This window comes from Eriocheir sinensis, chromosome 30, assembly GCF_024679095.1.
Source record: "Eriocheir sinensis breed Jianghai 21 chromosome 30, ASM2467909v1, whole genome shotgun sequence".
NCBI lineage: Eukaryota > Metazoa > Arthropoda > Malacostraca > Decapoda > Varunidae > Eriocheir > Eriocheir sinensis.
Genome location: NC_066538.1, coordinates 2,564,926 through 2,572,425, shown reverse-complemented (window position 1 = coordinate 2,572,425; position 7,500 = coordinate 2,564,926). Strand labels below are relative to the sequence as shown.

General features: G+C 41.9%; 1 protein-coding gene and 1 long non-coding RNA gene across 8 annotated transcripts in view; one reads left to right on the top strand and one right to left on the bottom strand.

Annotated features, from left to right (window-relative positions):
- Positions 1-7,500, bottom strand: part of LOC127005450 (uncharacterized) — a 77,746-nt gene that overhangs the window by 26,335 nt on the left and 43,911 nt on the right. The window lies entirely within an intron of this gene.
- The window catches only part of LOC127005446 (organic solute transporter alpha-like protein), a 27,606-nt gene continuing 26,393 nt past the window's right edge, over positions 6,288-7,500 (top strand). For 3 of the 5 annotated variants that reach the window (XM_050874333.1, XM_050874332.1, XM_050874331.1), the window contains exon 1: positions 6,289-6,507. The gene's annotated coding sequence lies outside the window, so the exon portion shown is untranslated. Of the gene's footprint in view, positions 6,508-7,500 lie in introns of all 5 variants that reach the window. The other 2 variants (XM_050874334.1, XM_050874335.1) reach the window with 1 other exon arrangement.

Below are 7,500 nucleotides of genomic sequence, written 5' to 3'. Positions count from 1 at the left end.
AACAGAAGTAAGCGGAAATGAAATATACCGTGGAATTCAATAGAGACGAAAATGATGCAATAAATAATACGTAGACGAACGCTATGGACAGAACGATGAAAAAAAGTAATAGCGATAAATAAGTGGATAGATAGATAAGAAAAGAAAGACAATAGAAAGGAAAGTGAATGAAAGAAAAAAGAAAGAAGGAAAGAAAGATTGAATGAAAGAAAGTAAGAAAGAAAAAATGAGTGAGTGAATGAAAGAAAGAAAGAAAAGAAGGAAAGAATGAATTAAATAAAGAAAAAGAAAGAAAATGAATAAGCGAAAAATGAAAAAAAAGAATGAAAAAAAGAAAGAAAATGGGAGAGCTCAGAACACAACCGTCAGATAATGCAATGCAAAAATAACAATATCAAGCGAATGTTATACAAGGTCAGTTCGTGCGGTGGAGAGGAAGGAGGGAGGAGCGCAGAGGGGAAGAAATAAATAAACAGAAAAATAAATAAAAGACTAACTGGAACACGGCCGTCAGATAATGATATACTAAAATAACAAGATCAAGAGAATACACAAAAGGTCGCTTCATTATTTCCACGTGGGGAGGAAGAAGGGGAGGGAGGAGGAGGATGGGGAGGGGAAGGGAACAGTGGTGAAGGCATTATGAGGGTTGCAGGGAGGAGGAGGATGGGGAGGGGAAGGGAACAGTGGTGAAGGCATTATGAGGGTGCAGGGAGGAGGAGGATGGGGAGGGGAAGGGAACAGTGGTGAAGGCATTATGAGGGTGCAGGGAGGAGGAGGATGGGGAGGGGAAGGGAACAGTGGTGAAGGCAATATGAGGGTGCAGGGAGGAGGAGGATGGGGAGGGGAAGGGAACAGTGGTGAAGGCATTATGAGGGTGCAGGGAGGAGGAGGATGGGGAGGGGAAGGGAACAGTGGTGAAGGCAATATGAGGGTTGCGGTAGCCCACTTGTTGCGCCCGATAGGAATTATGGAGTAGAGTAACATCAGCCTTTTAAGTTCCTTCCATTTCTCCTTTTTCCTTTTTTTTCCATTTCTTCCTTTCCCCTCTTCCTTCTTCCTGCATTCCTTATTTTTATTTTTTCCATTCCTTCATCCCTCCATTCTTTCTTTCTCTTGCTTCCTCGCTAGTTGTCATATATATAAATAAGTAAATAAATAAATAAATAAATAAATATATATATATATATATATATATATATATATATATATATATATATATATATATATATATATATATATATATATATATATATATATATATATATATATATATATATATATATATATATATATATATATATATATATATATATATATATATATATATATATATATATATATATATATAAAGCCCGCTACTCGCCGCTCCCACAACAGAAAATAGATAAGAGTAGCCAAAAGAAAGGTCAGTTTCGGGTGGAGAGGTGTCTTGATACACTCTTCTTGAAAAAGGACAAGTTATAGGCAGAAGGAAATACAGACGAAGGAAGGCAGTTTCAGAGTTTACCAGTGTAAGGGATGAAAGAGTGAAGATGCTGGTTAACTCTTGCATAAGGGGTCTGGACAGTATAGGGATGTGCTACAGTGGACAGTCGAGTGCAGCGGGGCCGCGGGAGGCGGGGAGGCATGCAGTCAGCAAGTTCAGAAGAGCAGTCAGCGTGAAAATATCGATAGAAGATAGAAATAGAGGCAACATGGCGGCGGAATTTAAGAGGTAGAAGACAATCAGAAAGAAGAGGAGAGCTGATGAGAAGAAGAGCCTTAGAATTAGAAGAAATTAGTTGTCATGAAGAGAATCAGTAACTATAAAAATTCATTAAAAAAAATCAGAAACTATACATAAAAAAAAAATCACACAGAGAATCAGAAGAAACTAAAAGAGAATCAAGAAAAACAAGTCGTCAGAGTGAGAATCAAAAGGAGTATCACACATTATTCTTTTTCATCATATTCTTATTTTCAGGAGCAATAACGTTCCGACTCAAGAGAAGTCTGTAAATATTTTGTAGTGGAAGGTTAAAACGTCAAATACACTTTTAATTACGTCTGTGTTACGCCTTCCAAGAGGGCAAACATGAGCACTGGCGTGGGTGTTTGTTTTGTCGTTATTACTGAGGCGATGATCTGGCTGAATAAATAAAGCAAAGAGGAGGAAAGATGCTGGATGTTACACGGAGACAGGAAGCGACAGGGAGCGAGCATCATGGAGCAGGGAACAGACAAAGGTTGAAGAGAGTCCTGATTTTCCTTTTCAATTTATTCCCTTTCCTTCTTTTCCTTCGTCCTCTCTCCATTCCTCCTTTATCTTTTCCCATTCCTTTCTTTTCTTTGATCTGCCTTCCTTTCTCTTCCTTCCTTTTTATATTCCTTTTCTTTCCTTCTTTTGCTTTTTCAATTTATTCCCTTTCCTTCTTTTCCTTCGTCCTCTCTCCATTCCTCCTTTATCTTTTCCGTTTCCTTTCTTTTCTATGGTTTGCCTTCCTTTCTCTTCCTTCCTTTTTATATTCCTTTTCTTTCCTTCTTTCTCTTTTCAATTCATTCCCTTTCCTTCCTTACTGCATTCCTTCGTTTCCTTCGTCCTCTCTCCATTCCTCCTTTCTTTCCTTTGATCTGCCTTCCTTTCTCTTCCTTCCTTTTTCTATTCCTTGCCTTTCCTTCTTTCTTCCTTTCCTTTACTATGAACAAGCATTGGAGTTAGGAAGGTCATTAGGAGGATTATGAGAGCGCTCGTCTTTTTTTGTTTCCTCTATTCTTGGTAAGGCAGGCCAAGGTTGAGGATAGTCTAAGGAGGACTGAGAGCGTGGAATACGGTTGGGTAAGTCATTAGGAGGCTTATTATAGCACCAGAGGCTTTTTTATTTGTTTCTTTGTGTGTGTGTGTGTGTGTGTGTGTGTGTACGGCCCCTAGATGGCTCTCCTCGGACATGGAAAAACAGAAAAACAAAAGAATGCTCGTCCACGTAATTGCGCAACTTCTATTCATCATTTTTTTCTCATGGACATCACAGACAAGGAATTTATACAAGGCGAACAGTAATGTCATAACGGGCGGGGGCGACCATCGGACCTCTCTTTCGGCCACCTCTTTTGATTCTTTTTTTTTTAAGAGCAGCGAGTAGCGGGCTTTTTTTATTATTGTTTCCTTTTTTTGGTGCCCTTGAGCTGTCTCCTTTGTTGTAAAAAAAAAAAAATCAGGGCCCATCCACTACGGCCCCTAGATGGCTCTTCTCAGACATGGAAAAACAGAAAAAAACAAAAGAATGTTCCTCCACGTTAATGCGCAAGATCTATTAATTTTTTTTTTTCTCTCATGGACATCACAGACTAAGAATTTATACAAGGCGAATAGTTTTTTTTTTTTTTTACGTGCACGCCCTTAGCACCGGTAGGCTCTCCTGAGGGGCATGGATGATAGTCGCCCCCAGCCCGTAATGGCGCAGGCAAGTGTTTATAGTGGCGCCATCTTCTCTTGTAATGTCATAACTTCCACTGCGATTATTCCCCGGGGCCACAGACAAGATTATCCGGGTTTTCTTGGGTGATTTTCCCGTCCAAGAAGCAAAAGCCGTGTAAAACTATGACTACCGGAACAAGACAGTCCATGAATGTCCCAGCAACTTCTACGAGGGGCTTTTCCAACAGGGGAACTAAGGAGCCGATAAGTTAAAATACAAAAGAGAGAAAGAGATACACACCTTACCACTTATCACCCTTTCACCCCTTCACCCCATCACGCTTCCCTCGTCCTTCACCCCCAAACACCTGTACATATAACCTACTCTCACCTATTAGCTACCTGTAATTTTTTTAATATGTCTGCTGCAATTGGCACGGATTTGGCCTTCACTGGTAGCCTGGTAACATGCACTCCCAGGTCTTTCTCTGCCTCTGTGGGGGATAGTGGAGTGTTTGCCATGTGGTATTAGTGTGCTGGATATCCCTTCACTGGTAGCCTGATTACATACACTCCCAGGTCTTTCTCTGCCTCTGTGGTGGATAGTGGAGTGTTTCCCATGTGGTATTGGTGTGCTGGATATCCGTTCACTGGTAGCCTGGTAACATACACTCCCAGGTCTTTCTCTGCCTCTGTGGGGGATAGTGGAGTGTTTGCCATGTGGTATTAGTGTGCTGGATATCCCTTCACTGGTAGCCTGATTACATACACTCCCAGGTCTTTCTCTGCCTCTGTGGTGGATAGTGGAGTGTTTCCCATGTGGTATTGGTGTGCTGGATATCCCCTCTTTTCTTCATTGAATTGTAGCAGCCACTTTTTGTTCCACTCCTGTAGCTTGGTGAGGTCTTCTGGTACGAGATCCGCAGCCAAGGGATTTAAGAACACGGGCTTATGTGGTACAGGTGCAGAGGCTATCCCAGGGAGAAGCAGCATCACCCACACAACAGATAAGCAAAGTGCGTGTTCATGAAGGTAAACACAACACGGGCGCAGCGATTCCACACGTACGATAATTACCTGACAATGCGATAATTTGGGTCACTGTACGATACTCTCAAAAGCATGCAAAGAGAAATGTAGAGAAGAATGCTTGGAGAGATGAAGTGAGGATCATGGATTAGGAAACAGACAGAGGTTGAAGATGTTCTAATGACGAGTGAGAACGAGAAATGGACTTGTGCGTAGAAATTGACATGTGGACTTGGGCAGATAATTTCATAGGTAGAACTGATGAGAAAGGACTTGAGCAGATCTTATCGTACGTAGAATTAAAGACAGAAGTACTTAAGAGGTCATAAAATGCGTGTAACTGATAAAAAAAACAGGGTAGGTTATATCAAGCGTAAAACTCATAACAGACAGACCTAGGAGCGGCGAGTAGCGTTTTTTTTTTTTTTTTACTCTCTTTGTTGCCCTTGAGCCGTGTCCTCTGATGTAAAAAATAATAATAATAAAAAGTGACAACCTATAAACAGCATAAGTCAGGGCAGACAGAGGACCAGGTGGAGAGATGAAGTCAGAGCATTTGCCGGAGCAGGATGGAGCACACGAACACCAGACAGAGGACCAGGTGGAGAGGTGGAGTTAGAGCATTTGCAGAAGCGGAATCGAGTACACCGACACCAGACAGAGACAGGACCAGGTGGAGAGAGGAAGTTAAAGCAATTGCCGGAGCAGGATGGAATGCACTTGCGCCAGACAGACATGCAGAGAGGGGGAGGAAAAGAACACTGGGAAAGCCCTGTGTATGTCGTTCAGTGGGCGAGTATAGACTGTTGATGATGAGGATGAGGATGATGATGAAACGTTCTCTTAACAAACTCATTCTTCATTCCTACGCGTTCAGACTATATTTAAAGAGTTGCCACCTCGCTCCACTCTATTCAAGCACTCCACCATCCACTCCCTCTCTTTCCCGTCGTTCTCAGACCATCAATCATTACTCCTTCTCTTCCTCATTCTCTTCTGCATCCTGACACTGCTTCTTCAACCATTCTACGATCCACTCCCTCTCTTCCCCATCATTCTCATTCTCTTCCTCATTCTCTTCTGCATCCTGACATTCCTCTTTCAACCACTCTACCATCTACTCCCTCCATCCCTTTCCTGTCACTCTAATACCCTCACTCCTATACCTCCTCATTCAATTTTCCATCCCATCCTGACACGTTCTCAAACCATCCCTCATTACTCATTCTCCTCCTCATTCTCTTCTGCTTCCTGACATTGCTCTTTCAACCACTCCACCATCTACTCCTTCCATCCCTTTCCCGTCACTCTAATACCCCCATTCTGACACACCACATAACTCACGAGTCATCTGGTAAACGTAACTCATTTTCGTCATAATTAATCTCATAAACATATAACTCATTTTTAACTTTCCTCACTCCATACACATACAACTCATTTCCACCATAACTCCTTAATTCATCAACATATCATTTCAACTCCCTTCCATCTAAATTCACCATCTTGAAGGGCTATATCAGGTAGCAAACGGCTTTAGTAATGTTGGTTTAGCCTCTCTGAAGGTGTGAGAATATTGATAATGAGGTTTTTAGCATCATTAAACGACCCTTCTATGTGTGGGGATCTGAATTTTGCTCAGAACTCTTATCATCTACAGCCTGTTGGGTATGGGCAGGAGGAGAGTGGGAGGAAAGAAGACAAAATAAAGAGAAAAGGATAATTAGACATGAGAGGACAGAAGGAAAAGCTCTGAACTCGTAGGAGGCAAGAACATGGAGGAAGAAAGTGGTGGAAAGAATACTAAGCTGGACCGTTCCCCGTCACCCCCGGACATGCCTGCGACGCCGACACCCACGTTAGCACACACGCCCCGGGCCTCTGTACACATGCAAACGGTTTCTTCCTCGGCCCAGTGCAGTTGGTTGGGAGAAGTGTGACGCGATGGACCGTGGAGGCTTATTACTACGAACTCCATTACACGAGCAAAAGAAGGAAAGAGGAAGCTTGAGTTGACGGGTTGAACTGACAGAGCAAGTGAGGTGACTGTGTGAGGCGTTTCTCCTCCTGAAAGACTAAAGGTGAGGAAGAAAGATGAGGTAGGAAGGTGGGAAAAAGGAAGGAAAAAAGAGGCAGTTATGAGTTGACGTGCTGCACCAACTGAGAAGGTGATAATAGGTTAAGTTATGAAGCACTTACTCGACTGAAATACTTATAAGACTTGAGGAGGAAGGATGATATTAGACGTTTAAGTGTAGTAGAAGTTTATAGCAACAAAATCAACTAACGGGAAAAAGATGGAAAAAAAAGAGATGAGAAACAGTGCAAAAAACAGGGAGTGGACGGAAAAAAAGAATGAAAAGAGAGCATGGGAAACGAAGCAAGAAAAGGGGAAGTGGCCGGAAAAAAGAAGAAAAAGAGAAGATGAGAAACAGAGCAAAAAATGGGGAATGGCAGGAGGAAACAAAGGGAAAAAGAAGATGAGATACGAAGCAGGGAATTAGCAGGAAAAAAGAATGAAAAGATAGCAAGAGAAACGAAGCAAGAAAAAGGAAGTGGAAGGAAAAAAGAAGAGCAATAGAGCATAAGAAACGAAGGCCGGAAAAAAAAAAAAGAAGAAGAGAAAGAGAAGACTAGAAACAGAGCAAGTACGGAGGAGGAAAACTTAAGCGCACTTTAAGAGGTTATCGAGTTTGTTTGAGTTGAAAAGAAAACCTATTGTGGGATATTGCTTCCTGGAAAATGGTGATGGGAAAAGTGGTGATGGGAGGAAAAGCCTGTTCTCGGAGGTGCCTTGTTATGAGAGGGAGGAGGCGGGATGAGGAGGAGGCGGTGCTGGAGGCCGCTGTGAGAGGTTACGTTATGTTGGTGAGGAAGAGTGTGAGATAGCTTATATAATGTACAAGGTTTTTTCATCTCTTTTCTCTTCTTTTTTTCTGCTTATTCTCTTCCCTGCTAGTTATTATAAAGGTCACGTTATATTGGTGAGGAAGAGAGGGAGATAGTTAGTTGATATAATGTACACGAGATCTTTTCTTTTCCTCTTTTATTTCTTTTCATTTCGTTTCTTTTCA